Source organism: Cetorhinus maximus, chromosome 35 (genome assembly GCF_964194155.1).
Source record: "Cetorhinus maximus chromosome 35, sCetMax3.hap1.1, whole genome shotgun sequence".
NCBI classification, from domain to species: Eukaryota; Metazoa; Chordata; class Chondrichthyes; order Lamniformes; family Cetorhinidae; genus Cetorhinus; species Cetorhinus maximus.
In genome coordinates, this window is record NC_135913.1 from 8,472,589 (window position 1) to 8,499,208 (window position 26,620).

Consider the following 26,620-nt stretch of genomic DNA (forward strand, 5'->3'; position numbering starts at 1 on the left):
AGCCTACAGGCTTTAAGGTGCCCAATAGAATATTCAGATACTTCTGTTCGAGTTTGCATTGAGTTCAGTGGAGCAGTGCAGCAGGGTGACGATAGGAAGGTCAGAGTGGGAGAGGAGCGCTGAATTAAAAGTACAGGCGATAGGTTACCCAGGGGCATGCTTGCGACTGCACAATGGTGTTCCACAAAGCAGTCACACAATCTGCATTTTGTGTCCCCAGTGTAAATGAAACCGCATCTTCAGCTATATAATAGTAGTGTCAAAAACGGAAAGGAGTAGAAGTAAATTGTTATTGCACTTGGAAGGGCCGAGGATGCTAAGTGGGTTGGTTTGTATCTCCTGCATTTCCATGGGGAAGTGGGCTGGGAAGGGAAACAGTGGCCGTGTGTGACTCAGGATGGAGTATGGTGTCATGGAGCAAACAATTCACCCAGAATCCGTTAATAGGAGGCGAGTGGGGAATGGGTTTAGCGATGGCTTCAACTGGTGCAAATGCTGGGGCAAATGCTGGAGGCTGATACGGTGAAGAGAGAGCCCGGTGGGGTCTGAAGGTGGGAGAAGGCCTGCTGGAAAGGGAAGGTGCACAGTCAGGAGCGCTGTCCACCACAGCGTGGTGGAACAATCAGTCGGAGTCAACAAAAGGCACTGGAAACCGCTGGCCTGGAAGGTTGGCTCATCGGAAGAGATGAGGTGAACTTGGAAAACAGAATATAGTCACTGCAGGAGGCGGGCTCTTAGAAATTGTGGTCAAGATATCTCTGAGTGTCACTGGGCTTATAGTAGGCATTTCCCATCCCCGGAAATACATAAAGAGAAGACAGAGCTGTCATACGGGGATGGGAAGTGATGAGTTGGAGATGGGTCAATGTAAACACGCAGATTGGAACACACCATCACAAGATTCCATCAGCTCAACACCTCTCAGTTCATCTCATCTCAAACATACTGCACTCGCACCGCCATTAACCTCCCCACCTCTACGTCAACCTAAGGCTAACCACTTATTCGAATGAACCATTTCTCATCAATCTGTTCCTTCTGCTTAAAAGGCAGAACGTGAGAACAGATTTGCAGGAGACATAATATTGTAACTAAAGGCACGTTGTAAATTGGGAACCCAAAGGAGCAGGGGTCAGTGAATGAAGAATTTGGTTACGGTATGTTAGGGCTTTACATTTAGGTACATTTATTACGGAAGTCAGAAGGTAATGTAAAACACTTACAGAATTCTGTTTTAACTCCAGTTGGAGACTTGTATTCCAGATTTGGTACCACATTTTTGAAAGAGTTACCTGTATTTGGTTAGGGTACAGCCGAGGGTTATGAGGGAGAGTATTTATAAATTAAAGACAATGGCACACAGTAAGATCATGAATATGACAGAAATGCGCTCTACAATTGAGATTACTGTCAAAAGGCATGGAGAGTGAGACAGATTTAATGTTCCAAGGTATCCACTGAAGATAATTATATATATATATATATATATATATATATATACATATATATATGTATACAATATGTATATTTATGTGTGTGTAAATAAATATATATGAAATGTATATATATATATGATAGATAGATAGATAGGTAGATAGATGGATAGAAATAAACACTGGAGGGCTCACAGCTCAGCCTTTACTGCATCAGAATTTTATTTCTGAATATCATGGGTTCAGTTCCCTGTATTTAAAGTCCTTCCAAATCAAGATGATCAATTTCTATGAACACGTATTGAAAATAAATACTGCTGAGGCTTGAAATCTGAAATGAAAACAAAAAATGCTGGAAATTCCCAGCTGGTTATGCAGCACTTGTGGAGAGAAACAAGAGGTAACGTTTCACATCGATGACCTTTCGCTGGCTCTCCATGGGGTTCTGAGGAAGGGTCCATCGACCTGATCGAATAACTCTGATGCTCTCTCCACAGATTCTGTCTGAACTCCTGAGCATTTCCAACTTTATCTGTTTTTCCCCACTTAGGCTTTCATCATTTGCCATATTTTCCTCCTGTGTTAGTGGTTAATGCACAGCCACTTCTCTTCCAGGAATGCCAATTATGAATGATTCCAGCTGTTAACTCCCACAGGATTTCCCTTTGTCCCCTCTTGCTTGCACAAAAGTCCAGCAAACCTCGCTTATATTTCATCTGTATCTTTAAAACTCTTTAATATATGCACTGGAGAACTGGGTGGGACGGATCAAAGAGGCTGCACGTAAAGAAAAGGCACTTGAAGGAGTTAGCAGGTGGAGCAGCAGAGCCCAGAGAGAATGTGGAGCCTCAGGGGCGAAATCATAATAGGGACTGAAACGAGGTCAGCACAAGGGGGGCGGGGTGCTTATTGGTGCATCGCTGGCGAGTGATCTGGTGTTACATTTTTAAAATCTTGTTTATTTTAAGTTCAGTTCGTCCAAATCATAGAGCCAAAACGGGACACAAAGGCATTTTCCTTTTCCACGTGAAAATCCAGGGCGCTCCTTGAGTCCTGGATAAGCAAATGTTCAGGCTGGGTCACCTGTTGAAATTGTTCGAATCTGGGATTCAGTGATGGAGCGGCATTGACATGGTTCAAACTTTCGTGAATAGGACATTTCTAGACGTGCTCATCTCGTAGTTCATGCGTGTGTGTGTGTATGTGAGTTTGCGTGTGCGTGTGCAGGAATAGAGAGAATGGCTGACGACCAGACAGAACATGCAAGATTAAGGCAGGTAGTGCAGGGCCCTTGGAGTGCATCTGGCTCTCTAACCAGTTATTCAGTTTCTGAAAACCGGCCAATGCAATGGTTGCTCTGGTTAGAACTAAGGCTACTGCACCATGGGTGGTTCATCTTAACAGGCAGAGAGTTGGAATGGCAGGGAAAAAAATAACAATGAATGGAGGTTAAATGGTTATGAAACGGACAGATATTTGTGCGGCTACAGGCCTGAATGCAGGATGGTATGCTGCTTCACTGGGTGCCAAGGTCACGGATGTCACTGTGCATCTGCAGAATATTCTGAGAGATGAATGTGAATGTGAAAAGCCAGATGCCACGGTATACATAACTACCATCATCATCTGCTGAAAGATGTCGAATTCAGGGAACTATGATATAATATAAAACAACAATAAAAACAAAGGAAAATGTTATCACAAACTACTAAACACCAGATTACTTCCAGTGTCAGGTGACAGTGAGGACAGGAATAGGAGGGCAGTGCAGCTGAATGTGTGGCTGCAGCGATGGTGGAGGAGGGAGCGCCTTAATGTCCTGAGGAATTGCGACTGGCCTTGGAATTGGTGGGACCTGAGAATGCAGAAAGGTCTGCTCTTTCAAAGGGCCAAGAGGTTTGATAACGATAGTTGCGCGGGTGAGGGGGTGGCGCCTGCGGGGGTGGAGCGGAGTTTAAACTATTTGCAGAGGCACTGGTACCTTCGTGCAGACTGCGAAAGACCAGAAGCAACACTGGAAATCAAAGAGGGTGGGTGAGGGTGAGAAGGGAGAGGGGTGTGGATGGATAAAGATTAATGAGCTAGTATGCAATTCGATAAAGCTTTAAAATACTCAAGCCAGGAACTGTCACATACAAACATGCATACATACCAATTAGGAACATTTATGATTCTAGGTATGTCGAACGGGAGGGGGTTGGAATTGAAAAAAAATAGGCAATTGAAGAGGGGGCATGACAGAAAAAGAGAAATAAATCATGTACATCCAAAGAATTTTAATGATTGCATAAAGAGCAAAATAATACCAAAGTAAAGAGCCAATTACATACTTCAAAGCAAATCGGCTGTTTATTTGGAAGTCGCGGGATTGGTTCTTAATGAACGCTTTGTGCCTGTATTCTGAAACAATTATAAGGAAGCAGGCCTGGTCGTTCAGGAATTCACATGCTCTGGTACCGATAGCTGGAGTGCTGGGGGAACTCATGATCCTGGGCGCTTTAGGCCCCCAAACCTTTTCCGTCAATGGGTGAGATCACGGCTGACCTGTGTCCTCACTCCATATACATTTCCCCTCCTCCCCCCAACGCTGTGAAGCATCATAAGTCGCATTCTGATATTTCGAGTAACTGACAACTGACCGTGTTCTCTCCCTCTTTATCTCTCCTGCTTCCCAGCCGATTCTCTAGACTGGTCAGTAGTGAAGCCAAGGAAGAGGATGTGCAATGTGATCGGCACGTGAAAGGGGTCTACATTGTTAAACATTTAGAGGGGCTGACTAGGAGCTTTACTAGAATTGTACCGATGATCAACATTCTAATCACCTGGAGAGATCATGGAATGGTGGATCTTTCTCCTGAGAGCAGAACAGGTTTGAAGAAAATTCGTGGAGCTTTACAGAACCGTGAACTGTTTGGTACAATCAGCGCAGCCAGACTTCCCAAGAACCTCTCTCCATGAGAGAGAGAAAGAAAGAATATTGGTAAGTTGTGGGGCTCCACTCTGCAAGTTCGGGATCAGGCCTGCACCACATGGGGAATGCAGCGGCTCAAGAAGGCAACTCACCACCCAGCTCATGGGCAACTAGGAATGGACAATAAATGCTGGCCTAGCACAACCCGTTAACGAGCAAAAAAACAAACACGGGGACTGAACGTAAGTCCGCATCATACTCTCGGCATCGAAGCTGAACGATGCATTTAAATACATTAATTAGTCAGAGTCTCCCCGTGGCAGAAAGGGTAAACACCAGAGGAGATAGATTTGAGGTAATTATGCAGCAAGGTGTTATGAACTGAAGTGCACTGCCTGAAAAGGCGATGGTTGCAGATTCAATAGTAACTCTGAAAACAAATTGGATATTCATCTGAACGGGGAAATGTTCGGCATTAAGGGGTACTAAAAGGGTTTCCCCGTGTAGAATGGCCTAAACGCTTTCCTTCAGTTGTATATCTTTCAATGATCCATTGTAGACATATTGAAGCATACACTGCGTTCCTAAAGGCTCCACCATGACGATGGCCAACAGCGTGAAGAGAAATGATGAATTTCATGGGAGCATGTTCCTGCGGGAAAATTTATGTTGTGCCATTGTTCATATCAGACCAATAATGACCAACCTTAGCCAGTTCCTCGATACAGGACCTCATTATAGCCTTGGTTTAAATATGACCCAAAATGATTCCTTCCAGAGAATAAGGCTGCTTTGAATGCCCTTAGTATCAAGGCAGCATTGGTCCGAGGGTGTATTCAAGGAGCAGTGGTAAACCTGAAATGAATAGGTATCTCCACTAATTGAAGTCATACCTCACACAAAGGAAGATGATTATATTTGTAACCTCCCCCACACTCAAGGAAAAGTTAAAATTTCCCTTTTCCCTGCAGGCAATTGAAATCTCTGGTATAATTCGAATAAAACTCCCTGTCCGCTGCTTTGAATCCGTTTGCAGCTTGGCATGGTTGTTGCGGGCCAACCACTTCAAGCCCAGGAGGTCGCTCAGAAATTGCACACAGTTCAGTTCAACAGTGTTCACTTCAATTCGCAGCTCGTAAGGTACTAAAATCTAAACGGAAAACGCTGGAGATACTAAACAGGTAAGGTGATGTCTGTGGAAAGAGAAGGTGTAAACAGTTCTAGTAAACGATTTCCAGATCTCCAGCATCACATTATTATTATTATTACTATTATCGTCATCATCATCATTATTATTATTGTTATTACTATTACTATTTTGGCTTAGATAATGAAGCCGCCAGTACCTATTGCATAAAGGCCTGCACTAATTTCAGGTTTGCATTCACAATTAGCAATTAACATTTATGCTGCACAAATGCCACAATGTTCAAAACTGTAAAAAACTATAATTCCAATCTCCTCTCCTTATATACAAAATATTACCATCGGAAAATGCCATCTACATACTGCGAGTTCACTCTTAACCAGAAATAGTAGTTTGGTAGGACATACCTTGAATATTGCTCAAAAAAAAGACATTTTGTAAAAGATTTTTTGCCTTGCACTCGTCAGGACAATTGCAAGAATATCAATGTAAGGGGAAGCAGCAACTTTACAATGTATGAGAAGTGAATTTTCTTTGGTTTGCAAGCGGACTCTGCTTGGTAGACGTGTTGCTGTGGATAATTTAACAGTTAGTGGTGAATGCCTTGACCAACAGAGTCAAGCTGCCTGGTTTAAAATTTCAAGCAATATTTGCCACTTAACTGTCAGTTACCATTAACTGGTGGATTTTCAATAGTAACGCCTCTACCCATCAGAGTCAGCTTGCCGACCAATCAGCACTCCCTTCTGAAGCAGTGTAACGTTGTGGCCTCCCCTGACGTTGGTATTCTTGCAATCGTCCCGATGAGTAGCTAGACAAAAGGCTTTGGCAAAATGTATTTTTTCAGCAATCAATCAGAAACCTATACTGGGCAAATCTGATAAACCCTTTGACTATAAAAGCAGTTGAGGCTGGCTACTCCTTGGTGGACGGCCGAAACGGTTCAACAGTGAGGAAGCACAATTGAGGAATGTAACGAAATTGCATGGATGAGGCTTGAAACAATATAAATAGTATAGAATTTGAGATCGTTCAGGACAAACCATCCCATTGTTAGCCACCCCGTCCATCACCTTAGAATACCGATCTAGCACAGGTGAAACTTGTGTTCAGTATTTCCTATATACAAGAGGACACGCAGCAACACTCCAAGGCGTCTTCGGCAGCACCTTCCAAACCTACGAGCTCTATCATAGAGCAGGAGAAGTGGATTGGCCGGTTTCTCTCCACAAGTGACGCCAGATATGCTGGTATTTACGATATTCTCTGAAACTCTAGACCTTTCGTGACAGGATGCCTTGTCACTTGTTCCTCACCCAAGTCCCCTATCAGAAGGAAGACACTTTATCTGGGATAAGTTTCGATGTAGATACTAGTGAAATGAGAACAAACTGAGCAACTATCCTTATAGTTCCCAACAGACCAAAGAATACTTCACCTCCCAATTAGGCTGGATTTGAATCCAGATCTCCGAGTTGAAATGGCAATATTTGACTCCCTTCAGCACACCTATCCCATCATGAGCGGACAGTTCTTGTTCCCTGTCAGATGAGCCATTTAACGCGCTGTTAAAGGTGGTGGGGGTGTTATATCTAATGTCTGAACCATTCATAGGGTCAAATAATGAAGTAGAGCAGATGGAATCAGTTCGGTTCATCGTTTCTGCCCTGGCTCGTTGATAGGTCTATTCGAATAACACCCCTCCCCGATGTCCGACCCCTTGGACAAGACTTGTTCGCCTAATGTATTGATCCAATTCTTGTTCGGCAGTTGCTATTGAATCCGCTTCACCCTCCATTCCGGCAGTACATTCCTGATCACAACCACATGCTGTGTAAAAAAATAATAATAATGAGACCCATGTTGTTTCAGATTCTGTTGTCAATCATCTTCCATCTCCGTCGCCTATTTACCAGCATTTCTTTCACTGGAGACAGTTTCTCCTTATTTACATTGCCCAAGCCGCTCATGATTTTAAAATTCCGTTCAAATTTCCTCTGAGGCTTCTCGGCTCTAATGAGCATGCAAACATATGAAGAGGAGGAGGACAATTATCCCCAAGAGCGTGTTACGATATTCAAATGGATCACGCTTGTACCTGGGCATACTAATGGCTTCTTACCACCACTCCCTTTAGCTTTTCACACCCCTAATTTCTCCAATAAAATCACATAACCGCAGACCCCATTTCCGTCGGCATCACCCTTGGAACCTGTTCTAAGACATGTTCCCCAAAGTGTGCTATCTAAATTGAAAGCTATATTCAGGCTTGGCCTTAATCTGTATTTTATCAAGGGTTGTTATACTTCATTATGTTCACCAACAGAGGACATAGTTATTTACCACTTGGACCTGACCAGGATTGAACCACATCACAGATTGAAAATAAACTTACCTTTGTATTTTCGAGTGCCAGTGTTTATCCAAATGTTGCTTCAAGTCTTTTAGTTGCTAATTTATGGCGCATTCTCTGCACAGCCCACGAACCACAATCGCCAAAATCAGATAGGGCTTTTTCTGCACACATCGAGAATGTCCGGGGGATTTTAATGTTTATTTTCAAATCCTAACTGCACACTGAGTCCAGAATATAAATGTCCAAATTATTTTTAGCTGAAGAAATATTGCCATTTAACCAAAAACCAGAAAGCAAAAGGGAACTTATCTTCAGGAAACATGAGATGGTGAAATGATTATATTATTAACTTCATAGTATAACACAGAAATATCAATTAATCATTCCACTTGTTGAAGTTTCTGTGTGCTGACCCTTTGTCGCACTCGTCAGTGGGGTAAGTTTACATTTAAACTCAAAAGTTTAACGTGGTTATTGTTTGTACTGGAAAGGTTATAAAGGCTAATGTTGTAAAAAGAAAAAGTGTGAGAGTGTCTAATCTGGTACAATTGAACGGCAGTGATTTTAAATGCATTTAAGCCTCTGCCTTGCAAATGGAAAAGGCAATTACAAAAAGAAAGAAATATGAAAAGCTACAAACGGCGAATGGAGAAATATATATAGATATAATCTACATATAGGTATATACCCATATATATGTTTCTCCATTCGCCATTTGTAGCTTTTCAGATTCTTTCTTTTTTGTCATATATATGTGTGTGTGTGAATAGGGCAATCAGAATCTTTAGGTACTGAAGCCCTTTTTTCCAATGAGACGCTTTTCAAGCTAATTCAGTATATGATTGATCTGGACTTAGGGATACTGGGATAATTTTGCAAATTGTCAAGTGATTTTAATTTCGTAAACGGAATGTGCATTGGGGAAGATAGTAAGACCTTTCAGGAGGAGTGGACTGGCTGGTGAAATGGACAAACCATATCAGTTGGAATTTAACTTCAAAAATATTGTGTAATGGAAGGAAGATGGTCAACTGGACACACAAGGTAGATTGATGCAATGTTAGATGGATTGTAGGAAAAACAGAAGGCCCCAGGTTGCATGTCTGCAAACCGTTAAAGTCGACAGGAACGTGTGATACATTCGCTTTAAAAAAATCCTTGAGCTTAATAAAATTTAGGCATAGATGATAAAGTCCAATAAGTTATGGAAAACCTTCAGATATCTCTGGTTAGTCGTCAGCTAGGGCCTTGCTTTCAAATCTGGAAGCCAGACTTTAGCAGGAATGTGAAGACTTACGTTGTGTTCAGCGAAATTTGTTAAAATTATACCAGGGATGATACGTTGCCATTATGTTCGAAGCTTGGATCAGATGGCTGGAAGCCTTCTTGTAGCACTGAAGTTTAAGTGACAATTTAAAAGATGTCAAAATGTTGAAGCCTTTTTTGATAGGCTAACCAGGGAGGAACTGTTTCTACTGGCAGGAGGATTGGCAAGCAACGGACAGAGAGTAAAGAGGATTAGAATCAGAGCTAAAGATGGAGAAGAGGAGATTGTAATGCTGTTCTTGTTATCTGCAATGCAATGGCAGAAAGAGCGGTTAAAGCAGACTCATTAAAAGCCTTCATGATAGCTTTGGATGAATACTTAAAAAGGTGAAACAATTAACGGGCTGTGAGGAAAGAGAACCGGATTGTGCAACTGATCAAGTACTTTAAAACAAGTGGATCAAGATATGTTTGAATGGCTTCCTTCTCTGTCTAATGATGCTCATCTTTTACAAGATATAATGTTTTACATGATTGCAAGTATACCCCTTTTCAGATAAGGAAACCATAACAGTATATGTTGCACCAGATGTTGTGTCAGCAAAGGTAAATAGGATTACAACATATCACCTTTACACTTATACACCTACTCCCTTGAAATGAGGGGAGAATACTTTTGATTTCCTCATTACTTGTTCTGCCTGCATGCTAAGTTTCTGCAATTTGGTTGCAGCAATATCCAAGTCGCTTTGAATTCAAACATTCAGTGCCTTTTCTTCAACTAAATTTGTTAATTTTACACTTCAACATTTAACCCGTCCGCCTCTTTTTTCCAATCAACTGACTTATCCATTTCCTTTTGCAGATTTTTTGCGTCCAGCTCACAGCTTGCCCATCTAGCTTTGTATCATCAGAAGCTTGCAGAAAATGAATTGGGTCCACGCATCTTCCTCGCAGCCTTCATGCTCGTGAGAGGATTAGTGTGCACCTCTTTGTGAAATAAAAACATCGCCAGGAGTGGGTCAGGGAGCTCCTCCTCTGGTATGACGGACGTTTCCAATTTTGCTGGTGAAGACAGTGGGTTGTGAAGCTACATGATTCATTGGCCAGGCGTTTTGGGCCCCATTCTCAGCAAAGCGAGTTTTGTCTGCTTCCTTTGCCCCACCAAACTGTCAGCCTCCGGAGGCCCCTGCCTTCGGCTGCTGTCTCCCAGTTGTGCGTGACAAGGCCGTCCATCTTCACATCTGCCGTGAAGGTGTCCTTGCTACTGCACCGTGGACGTCAATCCGCTCATGACCGAGTGGTGAGTGCATAGTACAAAAGGTCTTTGGCTCTATGATGGTGGTTCATGGCCAAACCATCATAGGCAACGTTGACTTGAGACCTCTGTAATGGTATTGTTGTACCGCCAATAGAAGTATAAGTGTGGCCTGGGCAACATATGTTGGGCCGAAAAAAGGATGAACTGATGTTTCCCCCCTGATCTAAACTACTAATGTAACTTGCAAAATTCTGTAGCCAATGCACTGTTAGTTCTGACACCTCACTAGTTACACCCCAAGTCCTGTAAATGAGCTATTTTTTTGCGACTCTGTTTTCTGTTCTTTAACCGATCCTCAATCTATCCTAATGCATGACCACCCAATCAGAGAGCCCTAACCAACTCTTTTGTGGCACATTGTTGAAGGCCTTTTAAAATCCCCAAACAAGCATTGCACCCCACTTATCTACACCGTCATTGACATTCTTACAACGATCTAATAGATTTAGCACTCACCATTTCATGATCTTAAAAGCGTGTTTTCTATGCATCATATTGTTATGATATTCTGAGCGCTCGGTCAGCAGTAACTAAAGAATAAGGATTGATATTTTATTTTCTGCTGATGTCAGACTGACAGGCCTATAATTGCTTGCTGAATCTATCCCTCCTTTTTGAACAGCAACATTACATTTTCCCACATCCAATTAAACACCCTCGAATGTATTCCATCAATTGCATGTACTTTCAGTGCCTGCAATTGCTCCAATGTGTTTTCATTATGAAATCAACTAATTTAAATTTCTCAACCCTTTTTGCCACACCAACACACAAAGCTGATTAATCAAGCAGGGCCACCATGGGATTGCAACCGTCAGGTCATCAATAATCACTCGTTTTAGTAAGAATGTAATGTGGCGCACAAAGGAGTGTCCACGGGCATAACGTATAGGGGCTTCCGGAATACATTGGGGAAAAGTCTCCACATAGGAGATAGTTAACTCAAATGAAAGCACTTGGAATTGGTAAATACCTATTGGTTTAGGTAAACAATTGGTTACAGTACCGGAGACAGAGTGGAGAGAGAATGATTACACATTCACATATATAGGATATCAATAGTGGTACTTCCAGGTGCCTTTATTGGGCATCACTTTTCGCCTGTTTTTGTACTTGTAATTGAATTGATAAATTGCCACATGCCTAAGATTTTTTACGATGCTACCTTCGTGGTGCAGTAGTATAACAACATAAGAAATGGAAGCAGGAGAAGATCATATGCCTCATTTTGCCCGCTCAATTTATAGGATCCAGGTAATTTTGGTAAATCAAAGCCAGTGTATTCGTGATACAAGGAGTGCAACGAAGGTTCACCAGACTTGTTTAAGGAATGGCAGAACTCTCTAAGGAAGAGAGATTGGGGAAACTGCACCTGTATTCTCTCGAGTTTCGAACAGAGAGAGAGTTGATCTCATTGCAACTTACAAAATACATAAACCAATAGACAGGGTAGATGCAGGTATTACGTTTCCCCTGGCTGGGGAGTCTTGGACCAAGGTACACAATTTCTAAATAAGGAGGAAGCCACTTTGGACCGAGATGAGGAGGAATTTATTTACTCAGAGGGCTGCGATTTTTTGGAATTCTCTACCCCAGAGGGTGGTGGGAGCTCAGTCATTGATTATCTTTAAGGCAGAGATTTATAGATCACTAACTGACAATAACGTAAAGGGCTATGGGGATAGCGTGAGTAAAAGATATTGAAGTGTTCAGTCAGCTAAGGTCGCATTGAATGGTGGAACAGGCTAGACGCGCTGAATGGCTTTCTCTTGATCCTATGCACGCAAAGCACCGTTTCGTTTTAATGCCGGTAGGACGGGGAGGTAGGCTACAGACTTACCTCAGCCCAGAACTGGCTGAAAGCGCCTGTGGATGGAACGGCTATGATTCCCACGCTTGCTGTCAAAGCAACTGTCATAACCGGGTGTTCAGTGCCCCAGTTAGTTCTCGCTAATTTGCAAGACAATCCACTGCAAGGGTTTTCCGTCATTCTTAGAAGTGGGAACGAAGTTACATCGATTATAGCTCTCGTTAAACCCCATCCAGAATAGTGCAGCCAGTTCGAGATACCGCACAGGAGGAACGATGGAAAATCAAATGACATAATGGATCAACGTGTGAAATTCTCTTTAATCTAGAAGGTTAAGGGGGTGAGCTAATTGTTCGAAGTTTTTAAGATGATGAATGCATTGATGGTTTAGATGCAGGCAAATTATTTACTCTGGCGTGGGAGTCCAAAGCAAGGGAGTAAAATATTTTGCTTAGATCAAGGACATTCAGGCAGATGTCCAGAAGCACTTTTCGCCTAAATTGCTAATGGAAATCAAGAACCCTGGCTACAAATGGCTGTTGATGCTGGGGCTTCCAAACCGAGATAACAGGCCTTCGAATGACTAGGCCAGCATGACTAGACCTTTGACAGCATCTGAGGAGAAGGACACTGTTAACGTTTCAAGTCCGTATGACTCTTCAACAGATATAAGGAAAAATCGAAAAGAGGCAAAATATAACCTGGTTTAACGTGGGGTGGGACAGGTAGAGCTGGGTAGAGGGCCATTGATAGGTGGAGATAACCAAAATATGTCACAGACCAAAGGATAAAGAGGTGTTGAAGGTGGTGATATTATCTAAGGAATGTGATAATAGGTGACATTAAGAGTAGAAAGCAGGATGAGCAAGGTACAGATAACCCTAGTGGGGTTGGGGTGGGGGCAAGGGATCGAAATAGGCTTAAAAGGCAGAGATAAAAAAATGGATGGAAATAATTTTAAAAATAATGGAAATAGGTGGGAAAAGAAAAATCGATATAAATTATTGTATTAGCATTATACGTGTCCGTCCTTGGCCTGCTGCATTATTCCAGTGAATCTCAGCGCAAACTGGAGGAACATCACTTCACCTTCCGTCTAGGCACTTTAAAGCCTTCCTGACTGATTATTGATTTCAACAATTTTAGATCATGAACTCTCTCCTCCATCCCCACCCACTTTCCGATCCCTCTTTTTTCCAATAATTTATATAGATTTTTTACAACCTATTTCCATTATTTTAAAATGTATTTCCGTTCATTGTTTTATCTCTGCCTTTTAATCCTATTTCGATCCCGCCCCCCCCCACCACACTCCCACTAGGGATGTCTGTGCCTTGCTCGTCCTGCTTTCTACCCTTAATGTCACCTGTTATCACATTTCTTAGATGATATCACCACCATAAACACCTCTTTGTCCTTTTGTCTATGACATCTTTTGGTTATCCCCACCTATCACTGGCACTCTATCCAGCGCTACGTGTCCAACAGCACCCCCCCCGCCACCCCCCCCCTCCCACCCCCACACCGCCCCCCGCCCTAAATCCAAATTATATTTCACCTCTTTTCTGATTTTCCTTAGTTCTGTTGAATAGTTATACGGACTCGAAACGTTAACTCTGTTCCTCTCCGCAGATGCTGGCAGACCTGCTGAGTTTTTCCAGGTATTTTTGTTTTTGTTTAGGATTTCCAGCATGTGCAGTTTTTTGCCTTTATATGAACAGACCTTTGTTCCTCAGAAGTATTAATGTGCAGAGGAAGAATGTGGGTAATTTCACATGGAGGTCACCCATGATCCAATTGGATGGGGTAAACAGTTGTCGGCTGAAAGGCCCATTCTTGTCCGTTAGTGCATGTGTGCATGTTTTTGGAAATAAGGCAAAATTCCTGCTCCTAATTGCTATTATGTCAATATCTGCTTATCTTGGCCCTTGAAAAAAAAAAATAGACAATTTCATCCTAATGCCAGATCCTGCCATTTCAGATCATCTTCAAGTCGTTTGTAGCCTCCATATTCTGATAAATCTCTCCTGGATGTTTGCCCAGGACGGGTCCTAGCTGCAGAATCGTCAGATGGAAGACACTTTTTTGGGCAAACTTCACCCAGCGTCCAAGACTATTTTATTTTGTACATTTACCAGCAGAATGTTTGGGAATGTGGAGGTCAACATAGTGGTCTAGACAGCTACTGTGGAGGTTTATAATCATAAGCCATCCGCCAACCTCACGGCCTTGGTTGCAGCGGGAATTCAACCTTTTGGCTGAAAAAATAAAACTGCGGCGCAGTTTACCTATCAGCGAGATGAATCTTCCCTGGTGGATTTTCGACCTACAGGACACGATAGTTCAATAACTGAGTCATTAGAAGAATCGCGTGAAGCACTTTGCAGGTCGTACAAGGTGTGCCTGAATCGATATATCAATGAAGCCTTGCAGGGATCTCTGTCCAATATAAGTAATCTGTTGCTGTGCGGCACAGTGCGCTAGAGCATCTGACTGTTTTATTCTTTATAGCACTTATTATTCCATATTTCAACTCGTGTAGGCTGCTATTTACATCAGCAGACTTGGTCACTTCACCACTGAAAGGGGCCTTACGACAGGAAATCTTTTGCAAAACCCATTGGCTCCCTTTGTGTGAGCACAGGCCACCGTCAAGTTTAAAATCTGCATTAGTTTGAGAGTGCCTTGCCAAAAGTTTCACACTTGGGTAAAGGTGGAAGGGGTAGGGTAGCACGAAATATTCAGTCGCCTGCACAATTCAGAGGGGGAGGGAGGGGAAAGTTAGTAATAGAGAGAGAGGGAGAAGGGGGGGAATAGAGAGGAAGGAGGAGGGAGAGAAAGAGAAGGAGAAATACGGAGGGAAAGAGAAGGAGAAAGGAGAGAGAGAGTCAAAGAGAAAATGAAAAAGTGACAGGGAGAAACTTAGAGAGAACAAGGGTCAGAGAGTGGAGTGAGAAAATAGAAGGGAGAGAAAGGCGGTAGTGAAGTAGAAAGAAAAGGAGGTGTGGGGGTTGGGGGTGGGTGAGAACGTGAGTTGGATAAAGGACGAGGCAGAAATCTGCTAATGAGAGAGAGCGAAAGAGTTAAGGGACATATCGGCCAAGAGAAATGAAGAAGAAAACAGTGAATGACATCCGGGGAGAAAGTAAATTTGAAAAAAGTGAGGGGAATCGAGAGTTGGGGAAGAGAGAGATAATAAGTTAAATAATAAGCTAAAGCTTTTAGCTATTTGTTTTTATCTCTGAGCTAATAAGTTTCGCTGAATTGAAAAGGTCGTCCTAAAGCTAAAATCAGTGATCGCTTCACTGTTGCAATTTGTTTTATTTCGGAGGCAACACATGTTGCACTGCTGTCTATGATTTCTAGTCAGGTGCAGATTTTCCAGGTCTAAAGACAGCGTTTGTGAGACCGGTGTGTTTGTGTGTTTTTGAGACGAGGGTGTGGGGCCAGAATGTGTTTGCGGGGTGGGGGTGGGGGTGGTGCCAGGGGGAGGGTGTTGTGACACAGATTCTAGTGGATGATAACGTAGGAATCGATCCATTCCACCAGCTGGTTGAGACTAGGCTAACTGCACATTTCATGACAGCGAAAATACATTTGTATCCTTATATTCCGGTGTTTAGCGGACCCCACGACAAATATGTTTCCAATATATTCTCAAGTTTATAAGGCACCGACTTCTTCAAAAAGCTCACTGCAGTGAACAGGCATCCGGTAAGTGTTTTATTTTTTTTAAATTGTAGATGCATTCGAGTCTCCAGAAGTCCCACTTGTTTCCTGTGACCCTGAACTTCGCACACTGACCACATTTAACCGGAACCCACCAGCAAAGCTGAGAATTTTTTCTTGTTAGATTCTTATCTGATGAAGCCCACGAGGAAAATGAGTGTTTTAAAAATAAAAATAACACTTAACTGTAAGACCAGCAACAGTCCTGTACGTGGTACGAGAAGATGGTATGTCCTGTTAAAAAGATCAAATATTAACTAAAGGTTGTAAAACAAACAATGTGTTCATTCCGAGCAAAAAACTGGAAACAGAATGTTGCTTTTGGCTGCGCACTTTCGGATTTCTAATTGAACAGGTTCAGATCTGAACCATGGCTCCTTGGCTGCCTGGGAGATCAGATGCTGTTAAAAAGGAAGACACAACTTGCATTTATGAAGCAAAGGGCACCATATAAATTCGTTCCAAAGCGCTTTGCAGGCAAATAGTACTTTTGAGATGCATTTCCCATTGATTTCTAAGAATATCTACACTCAGACTGTGCACAATAAGAACTCACATGCAGCACCGAAATAATGACCAAATGGTCTTTAAAAATATATATATGTTGGTTGAGGGACAAATGTTAACCCGGTGTTACTGAGAAAAATCAGCTGCTCATTTTCAGAATAGCGGCCATCACCTTTTGACATCCATCTCAAAAGGGCAGACCCGCTCTTCTTTTAATTGGCTCCTGCGAGTGCAGCATTCTTGGGAGTGGTGTCCCTGAGTAATGCAGATCTCTGTCCCTGCTCCTGCTCTGATGTCCACATGTCTGTCCTCGACCTGCTGCAATGTTCCAGTGAAGTTCAACGCAAACTGGGGGAACAGCACTTTACAGCCTTACGGACTTAACACTGGGCTCAACAACATCAGGCCATGAACTCTCTCCTTCATCCTCTCGCCTTTTTGATCTCATTAATTCAATATTGTTTTTTTATTTTTATTTTTTTACTTTCTTCCACTTAGTTTTATAATAATAATTATTATTTTTATTTTTATTTATTTTCATTTTTATTCAGTGTTTTCCCCAACTTTTAGTCGATTTTCTAACTTCTTTACCACCACCTCCCCCCGCCCCACCCAATCCGTCACTTGGTCACGTTATTCCTTCCAGAGTGCTTACCCTTGTCTAGCTATTATCACATTCTGCTTTCTATCCTTAATGTCACCATTAGCATTCCCTTTTGCCAAAGCCACTACCATTAACACCCCTTTGTTCTTTTGCTCATTACATCTTTGTGAATCTCTCATTTGCCTCCACCTATCTCTAGCCTTCTTCCACCACACCCCCTTAAGCAGTATAAATTTCACCACATTTTTAGCTCTCTTCAGCTCTGTAGAAGAGCCATAAGCACTCGAAACGTTAACTATGTGTTTCTCTCCACAGATACTGTCAGACCTGCTGAGATTTTCCAGCATTTTTTTTTTTTTTGTTTTAGCTCTCTCTCCCTTCTACCCTTCGGAGAGTGCGGCTTCCATGAAACGGAGGGATGGCTCCAACCAGATCGTTGGTTGTGGTAGAGGTGCGTGCCGGAGTTCAGGCTAGGGACATGCAATGCAGATGCATTCATGGGGCGGTAGTGAGGGTGATGTCGTTCCTGGGGGCCTACCCAACCTGACCCCTCACTGCCCCGGGCCCGCGGGATGCTCCTTCAGGTTGCCATACATTTCATGCTTCCCTGCCCCTCCACTGTACCAACTCGCGCCAAGCCCAGTCAATCCATCACCCACTGTACTCACTTACATTTACTCCCGTTCCGCCCATTCCTTAAAATGACGAATAAAACAGAAATTGTGGGTGACAGTCAACTGGCCTGGTAGCATCTGTGGAAAGTAAAGGAAAACTATTGTTCTAGGCCGATGACCTTTTAAGTGCATTACATAGGATTACAATGGATTACATTGGATATATGGCACAGAAGGATCCCTGTGTTTGTATTCCACTCGAGCCTCCTCGCATCTCTTCTCACCTAAACCTACGACTGTAACCATTTAAAACGTTAGCCCTTATTTGCTCGACTAGCTTCCTCTTAAATGAGTGTATGTTTTTCTCTTCAACCACTCCCCCGTGTTAGAGTTCTACATTATTATCACTCTTTGAGTAAAGACATTTCCTCTGAATTCCTTATGTCACATTTTTGTGACAATCATATATTGTTGCCCCCCAGTACTGCTCTTTCCTACAAGAGGGACCATTCTTTCTGCGTCGATTCATATCAACGTTTCATAATTAGTTGCCCCTCAGTTTTCCTTTTTCAAGAGAATTGGGAATAACCCGTCACTAAATTCCTGAAAGGTACTCATGCACTTTCTTTATCATCGTTGTAAACCTGCCCTGGAAGTTTACAAGTGCATCTATACCCTGTTACATAACATGCCGAACAGAACAACATGCAATACACTGTAGCCCAACCAAAGATAAGAACTGGTTTAGCATGCCTTCCAGATGTTTCAATTCTGTCTTTCTCTGGAAAGAAGACCTAGTGTTTGGTTTGCTTTTTATGACATTGCTAACTTTTGTACACGGAGATCCCTTTGCTCCTCCACCCCACCTAGACTTAACTCCCCAAGTAATAAGTTACATGCTTAATTATCCTGTCAATATTCACTGCTTCACATTTATGCTGTGTTTACCTTCACTTGCCAATACTGCGGGTTTATTAAAGACCTCCTGGAATTCGTTGCAGCCCTTCTCAGTTTTAACTATTGTTAAGACACAGTAGCTGCTGAAGGCTGAGTTGTTTTAATTCTGGAGGGAAGCTTGAATAGCTGTCATAGCCTATATTTTCAATTGGTATGTTTGGGATGCAGCTCTGAATTCAGGAATAAGGCCACCGAGACTGCAAAGATTGTTTTTTTTTTAAATATAAAGCTAAATTAAACATTTATTAATTTAACAACAAATTAAACACATACACGTGTCTACAAGTTATTGTCGTAATAACTTTTAAACAAATCCCAAATTAATCACTCCTAGGTAAATCTCTACCAACACAACAATAACCCATACGCTGTAAACAGACACAAAGCAAAGCACATTTGACCTTACGAATTCAAAATGGGTTTCCATTCAGCTTGGTTCCTTTGTAGACACAGTAATAGTCTTACAGGCTGGTTAGGTCTTAAATGTTCTGACTTACACACAAACACCTTTCTGTTTGTACCTAGTTTTTCCTTTGAATTTTAGTTTCCCATGCAATTCTAGGCTTTTAACATTACATCTTCTAACAATAACATTTTCATCCCACCAATTTTATTAGTAATATAAACACATTGCTTGGAGTCTCCAGCCAGTTGCAAGATTTTTCTCCGACTCTTGAATGCTTTATTGAACAAATGCAAATTTGCACTTTACCCTCTCCCACTTACATATATTTAATTAACATTTCAAAACTAGTCTACATCAAAACATCCAGACTCGCTGGCTTTAATCCAATTAATCTAAGCACAGACAAACACGTAGAAACAAGCTCTACTACAATTCTAAATTAAAAGTAATTTCCAATAACATTATTGACATTAATATCTCTACATGACAACTATCCCCCTCCCCGCTTCAACAATGTGGAATGATCGGTGAAGTAAAAAGTTGTGTTTTTGATTCCAAAGTCAAAAGTATTTTTGGCAGCAGTCCTTCGAGCACTGATTCCCTTGAAACACTAATCTTCAGCTTTGACGACTCTCTGCTTTATCTATTAAAACCTGGCAACAAGACATTATTCATCTTGTACCCTTATTCTAATTCTCTGACATTGCTCATTAGTACATTATGGACCACCTCATTGCAGTTTTTTTTTTTGAAAGTCCAGATAAATTGCATCTACTCTGCTTGTTATTTCTTCAAAGACGTCAACAAGTTTGGTAAAGCAATATGTTCCCTTCTAAAATCCATGCTGAATATTGAGCATTTAATTTCATGTTTCTACATGTTCCTGTGTACGCTTTACTGGTAAGGATACCATTGTTTTTCACAACATTGATGAAAGGTTGAAGGTCTAAAATTCCTAGTTACCCTTTCTTAAATGTATAAGTTACATCAATCAGTTATCAATATATCCAGCAGTTGTTTGGCAATGCCAATATTAACTAATTATTAAATATGTGTAGTAGTGCTTCTGCAATCTCTTACCTAGGTTATTTTTTAAATACCTGGATGCATCTTCTCCAGGGGCATTTTACTCTTTGTTAATCCAATACATCTTTTTGTGTCAAACACTCATATGGCATTACAAATCTCAACATTCAATATAATGTCCACCTGTTCGATGTCGCTTTTAAATATGGCAGCGAAGTAATTATTCAATATCTTTATCTTCTATCTAACATTATCTGTGAGATTATCCGGCCTAACCATTGATGGTGCCATTCCTATCACGATCTTATGTTCTTCTTGATGGGGCTGTAAGATATTCCTTTATTTTGTTTTATATCCTTTGAAAATATAATTTAGTAGTTCCCCTTTGCTCTCCTTTTTTGATTTTCCCCGAATATCTTATTACCCTCTCTTATCCAGCACTGCTTACTGTCTATAAAATTAACGTGTACCTCTTTTTTAAACCTCAATAAATCAATGGAGTTAGGGAGTGCCGAGGCATTCGGCGATTTGCAGTCAAGGATGGGAACCCAACACTTTTTTTTTGTTTTGCAGCGCAGTCCATTTTGTTTGTCAAGGTAATAATTTCTTCATAATTTTCAGAATAACATGCCTTCTTGCGTTGAAAATCGAGTGCCAGGCAATGGAGGCTAAGTCACTAAGTCTATTCAAGGCAGACGTTGATAACTTTCTACTTACGAAAGGAATAAAGGGATATGGTTTGATCAAATGCGAAAATGACATTTCAGACAGGAGAATGCAGTGGTTAATTTTGTTGGGAAGAAAGAGCAGGCATAACATGACCTAAATGGTACAAGAGAGAATCACCACCCCCCACCCCCACCCCCTCCTTGATATTTAACTGCACTATCATCAATGAATCCCCCACTAACAACCTCATGGGTGTTTCCATTGACCAGAAACTGAACTCGACTAGCCACATAAACACTGTGGCTACAAGAACAGGTCATTGGCTAGGAATCCTGCGGCGCATAACTCATCTCCTGACTCCCCAAAGTCTGTCCACAAGGCACATGTCAGGAGTGTGTTGGAATACTGTCTACTTGCCTGGATGAGTGCAGCCCACACATCATTCAAGAAGCTCAACGCCATCCTGGACAAAGCATTTCGATTGATTGGCACGCCATCCACAATATTCACTACTTGCACCAAAGAAGAACAGTAGCAGCATTGTGTACTATCTACCAGATGCACTGCAGGAATTCACCATAGCTCCTTATGTAGCAACTCCAAGAAACAGAACCACAACCATCTATAAGGACAAGGGCAGCAGGTGGATGGGAACACCACCACCTGGAAGTTCCCCTCCAATTCACTCAATATCCTGACTTGGAAATATATCGCCGTTCCTTCACTGTTGCTGGGTCAAAATCCTGGAGCTCCCATCCTGAAAGCACTGTGGCTGCACGTACATCATATGGACTGCAGCGGTTCAAGGAGGCAGCTCACCACCATCTTCTCAAGGGCAGTTTTGGGATGGACAATACAATGTTGGCTCAGCCAGTGAAGACCAGATCCTGTAAAATGAATAGAAAACATTCACTTTTACAGGAGAGATGGAGCTGAGTGTCCTGCGGTTCGATATCTTTGCCTGGTCAGGCCACGTTGCGAAGTTTATTTAAAAGAAATCTGATGTTTGACAATGTAAACTGAGGCACAAGTACGAATATCAAACACGGGGGAGGCGATGGCGTATTGGTATTGAAGCTGGGCCAGTAATCCGGAAATCAAGAGTAATTCTCTGGGGACCCGGGTTCGAATTTGAATTCAATAAAATCTGGAACTAAGAAAGCATGAAGCCATTGTTCTAAAACCCCATGTGGTTCACGAATGCCCTTCAGGTAAGGAAATCTGCCGTCCTTAACTATTCTGCCCTCCGGACCCACAGCAATGTGGTTGATTCTTAGATGCTCTCTGAACAGCATTAAAGGATGGGAAATAAATGCTGGCCTAGCCAGCGACGTCCACATCCTAAGAGTAAAAAAAAAACCGCTTAGGGCTGGGTTAGGTTATTTTGTGCAAACCTGGGCATACACCTTCAGATATCGGAGAAGAATTATTAGAATGTTGCCAGCAATGAAGGGACTGAAGCCCACTGAATGGCGGTGGAAATTAAGAGAGCAGGTGCTGTTCGCCTGAGCAGAAAGAAGGTCAAACGGAGATTTGATAGAGTTCTTAAAATTACTGAAAGCTCAGGTCTAGAACATGAGAATTAAAGTTTTCTATGGTCAGAAACTTCACTAACCAAAGGAAGTTATCCTAAGTGACTTAGGTGGCCTGAAGAAATCACAATTTTGTCATGCAGAGAGGTTTTATTGTGTATGTGTGCGATATAGAAGACAATGCATGGAAGGGTGATGGAAGTCTATTCAATTGTAACTTTCAATTGTCGAAATGGATAAAATCGGGAACAAATAAATTGTGCAGAGGCATGAGGGGGGAGCAAGGGCGTGGTACACGTTGGATGGTTCCTCCAAAACTACCAGCACACGCACAATGGTCAGAATACTCTCCCGAGGCCCTGTATCATCCCACGATTCGATCCCACTGCGTGGTCTCATTCCATTTCCTGGTTTTTGCTGGTTCAGGATCACTGAGCTTCATTGATTACTGGATTCCTGTGCTGGGACAGCGGATAAATCCCTCGTTGGGAAAATAACGGCGGAAGTGGAACCGCAGAGGAATTGAAGCGACAACATTAGGCACGAAAGGCAGGAGCAATGCAGCTATTGGTTTACATGGTGCTTCTATTTCCCTGCTGGGACAGTAAGTGTTTTCATTTTTGCATGGGGACCACAAGGGAAGCATTGTTAATATAGGCGATTTTCTAAGGGAATTTGACCTTCCATCTGCAGAAGGATTGGGAAACAAATCACTTTTTTTTCACGTTTGTTTGTAGTGTGAACATAAGAACTGGAAGAGGGAATTCAATCCACCGAGCACATTGCATAGGGAAAAGTTTAACGCCATTAGACCTGTTACAATAGCTCTAGGTGACGGACATTCAACCATTCGAATCCCTTCCATTAGGTTCAGGTGCAGGCCGTTCTGCCCTCGGATTCCCCCAATCGGCTTAGTATATTTGGAACAGGATCATACGCGCAGTCGAACGAAACATTCAATTAGGAAAAGGAGTAGGGCATTGAGCTCCACGAGTCGGTTACATTGGAAAGAGGAGAACAGTTATCCCATTGAAATAAAAACATGAAATGCTGGAAAAACTCAGCAGGTCTGGCAGAATCTGTGGAGGTAGAAAGAGAGTTAACGTTTTCAGTCCGTGTCGCTCTTCTTCAGGGCTAAAGAGAGGCAGAAATTTGAATAAATTTATACTGTTTAAGAGGTGTGGAGCAGATGGGACAAGGTAGATGGTCAGCGATAGCTGACACCTAAGGATAGATTGATAAAGATGTCACGTGTACAAGACAAGTGAGTGTTAATGGCGTTGGTAAAAAGTCAAGAAGATTCTGATAGTGGCATTAAAGTAAGAAAGCTAGAGGTGTTAATAGAAGAACTAGGGTCAGCGCACTGTGAAAGTAAAACATAAAAACAAGTGACAGATGACCCTTTGGGTGGAGGTTGGGGTTCGTTTGGGGAGCAAGGATAAAAAAATGAACAAATAAATAAAAGGATAAAATGAAATTTATAAATAGATACATAAGTAGTTAGATAGGTGCATAAATGAATGCATGAATGAATAAAGAAACAAATAGATAGGTAAATAAATGGATGGATGATGGATGGATGGATGGATGGACGGACGGACGGACGGACGGACGGAAAAAATATAAAATAGACTCAAGACGGAGGTGAGAGTTCATGGTCTGAAGTTGTTGATCTCAATGTTAAGCCAGGAAGGCTGTAAAGTGCCTAATCGGAAGATGAGGTGCTGTTCCTCCAGTTTGCGTTAGGCTTCACTGGAACATTGCAGCCGGCTAAGGACGAGCATGTGGTCATCACAGCAGCATGGAGTGTTGAAATGGCAAGCGACAGGAAGGCCTGCGTCATGCTTGCTGACTGAGCAAAGGTTTACTGCAAAGTGGTCACCCAGTCTGCCTTTAGTCTCCCCAGTGTAGTGAAAGCCGCATTGGGTGCAGCGAATGCAGTGGACCAAATTGAAGAAGTGCAAGTGAAGCGTTGCTTCACCTTTAGGAAGCGTTTGGGCCCTTGGGAAGGAGGTGAGGAGTTGGGGGTAGATTCCCGTGCAATCGCAGACGGTGCAACAGCTGCCTATTTATGCCATCGCTCCTCAACGTCCACAGCCGGCCTTGAGTTTAATGAAATTTTGACCCTATGTGCACGCCCAGTTTTTGTTTCCGAACCTGATTATGATTATCTGCATCGTAAATGTGCCTGCAAGCATTGCAGGGACCCGATCGCCTAGGTCCAGTCACAGTGCCATGGAAAATAAATTAAGAAATTCTCTGGGCCAAGTGAAGCGCGCCCTGACCTCGTATAAAACAAGAACGAGCCTGTATTCACAAAGCGCCTTTTTAAAAAAAAATGAGCTCGTGACTTCCCAAAATGCGTCCAAGCCAGTGAATTTCTTCTGAAGTGTTGTCATTTCTTATAAAGTAAGCAAGGCATTGAGCACAGGAAGCTCCTACAGATAGCAACGTGATGATGTCCAGGAAATCTGTCCTCGCGACGCTGATTGGTGGGTACCTATTGAACAGGAGATCATTTATTTTTGCAAACGTGTGAAAGTGGGTATCTGCATTCCCTATGTTACGGTATGCAATGCTACCTATGCACTATGATAGGCATGTAGGAAATCTAGGGCGAATTGCTCCGGGCCTGTGAGCAATATATTGCCTATTCCTAATCGGCCCAACCAGGAACAGCTGGTCGCTGTCCTTGAAATCCGGCCACGTTAACCCTGGATCTGCTTCTAGTATTGCACTGGAAAGGAAACGCTTGAAGGTTAGGCGAGCCACACTTAATATCCGTCGATGTCACACCAAGCGGGGGTTGCCCATGACGCCAGGACGTTGCTGCCCAGGTCTCATAGGCTCATAGACGTTTATAGCCAAGAAGGAGGCCATTGGGCCCATCATGCCCGCGCGGGTCAGCAAAGATCTGACTACACCGATCCCATTTTCCACCGCTTGGCCCGTAGGCCTGGAGGCTATGGCAACACAAGCGAATATCCAAACACTTCTTAAATGTCAAGCGAGTTTCTGACTCAACCACCCATTCAGGCAGTGAGTACCAGACTCCCACCAATCTCTGGTTCAAAACATTGCTCCTCCGCTTCCCCCTTAGACTTCTACCTCTTTCCTTAACCTGATTCCCCCTGGTTATTGACTCGTCTACTAATGGAAAAAAGTGCCTCCCTATCCACACTATCTATGCCCATAATCATCTTATACACCTCTATCAGGTCCCCTCTCAACCGTCTGGGTGGTGGAGCTTAAGAAATTCTGTCAGGCAGCTTAGCCATTTGATACATTTACTCCAAAATCCGTATGAATTAACAGAGCAACCTGGTTTGTTTCACATACCCGAGTACTCTCACTTGCAAAGTTGACAACAACTATGTCAAACTGGACATGGCCGACGACTCTGCCACTTACATATTCACTCAGCCCCCGGAAGCTGACCAGGCGGCGATTGATGACATCACAGAGGAATTGGGCTCGCAGGGGAAAATTCCTCCAAGTGTGGGATAAGGCACATCAAGCTTTGGGACCTCACGTTACCATCCCAGCCGGACTGTGAAGGGAATACCTGATGGCCATCCATGCTTACACTCAAGAATCCAAATGGTTCAGGGCGTTCAACAAAGCCATCAGACAGTGCGGCGCGAATGAAACCATTTATCATTTTGAGGTCCACTTCAACAGATTCCATTACCTGCTCTCCGTAGCCCTGAATAAGTTAAAGAGGGAAACTCACAGAACATTTAGAGGAGTTTGGATAGTGTTCAATGCAGCGAAGGCAGTCCGTATTGGGGCAATTTTCATTGACATCATTGCATACGTCAGTCGCGATAGGATTCTTGCAAGCAAATTCAACGGACAACACATTATTTGAAATAGATACCAGTTTGGGGGTCCCAATCAGGAAAATGTCGGCGATATATTATGAGAACGAGGTCCTCATCCGGCCCATTGAGGTCTTTGAGGTAATAAACGTGCCCCATTGGCAAAAGAATGGTGAAACGATATGTGTCAATATTAAACTGGTAACGAAAGGGCGCAAGGGCTTTGCGATAACCGTGGATACTTCTAATGGTGCATTCAAAGTGAAACAAGGGAATCAGGCGTGCCCTAAACATTGCCAGTGCTTTGACACTCAGAACTTCTGTTGTCTTACCCTGGAGAATTTCGATTCATGTTACACTTAATGTTACATGTTTGAGAATGGATAATGCATTCTTCGTCATTGAACTATCTCCCTGTGACATTCAATGGCCTTACCATCACCAAATCCCCGGCTAGCAACAACCATTGACCAGAAACTCAACTGGGCCAGCCATATAAATACTGTGACTA

General features: G+C 42.6%; 1 protein-coding gene and 1 pseudogene across 3 annotated transcripts in view; both read left to right on the top strand.

The window, feature by feature from the left end:
* The window catches only part of LOC144672033 (NACHT, LRR and PYD domains-containing protein 3-like), a 1,181,600-nt gene that overhangs the window by 775,384 nt on the left and 379,596 nt on the right, over positions 1 to 26,620 (top strand). The window lies entirely within an intron of this gene.
* LOC144671984 (NAD(P)(+)--arginine ADP-ribosyltransferase 1-like) lies at positions 4,236 to 26,472 on the top strand (annotated as a pseudogene).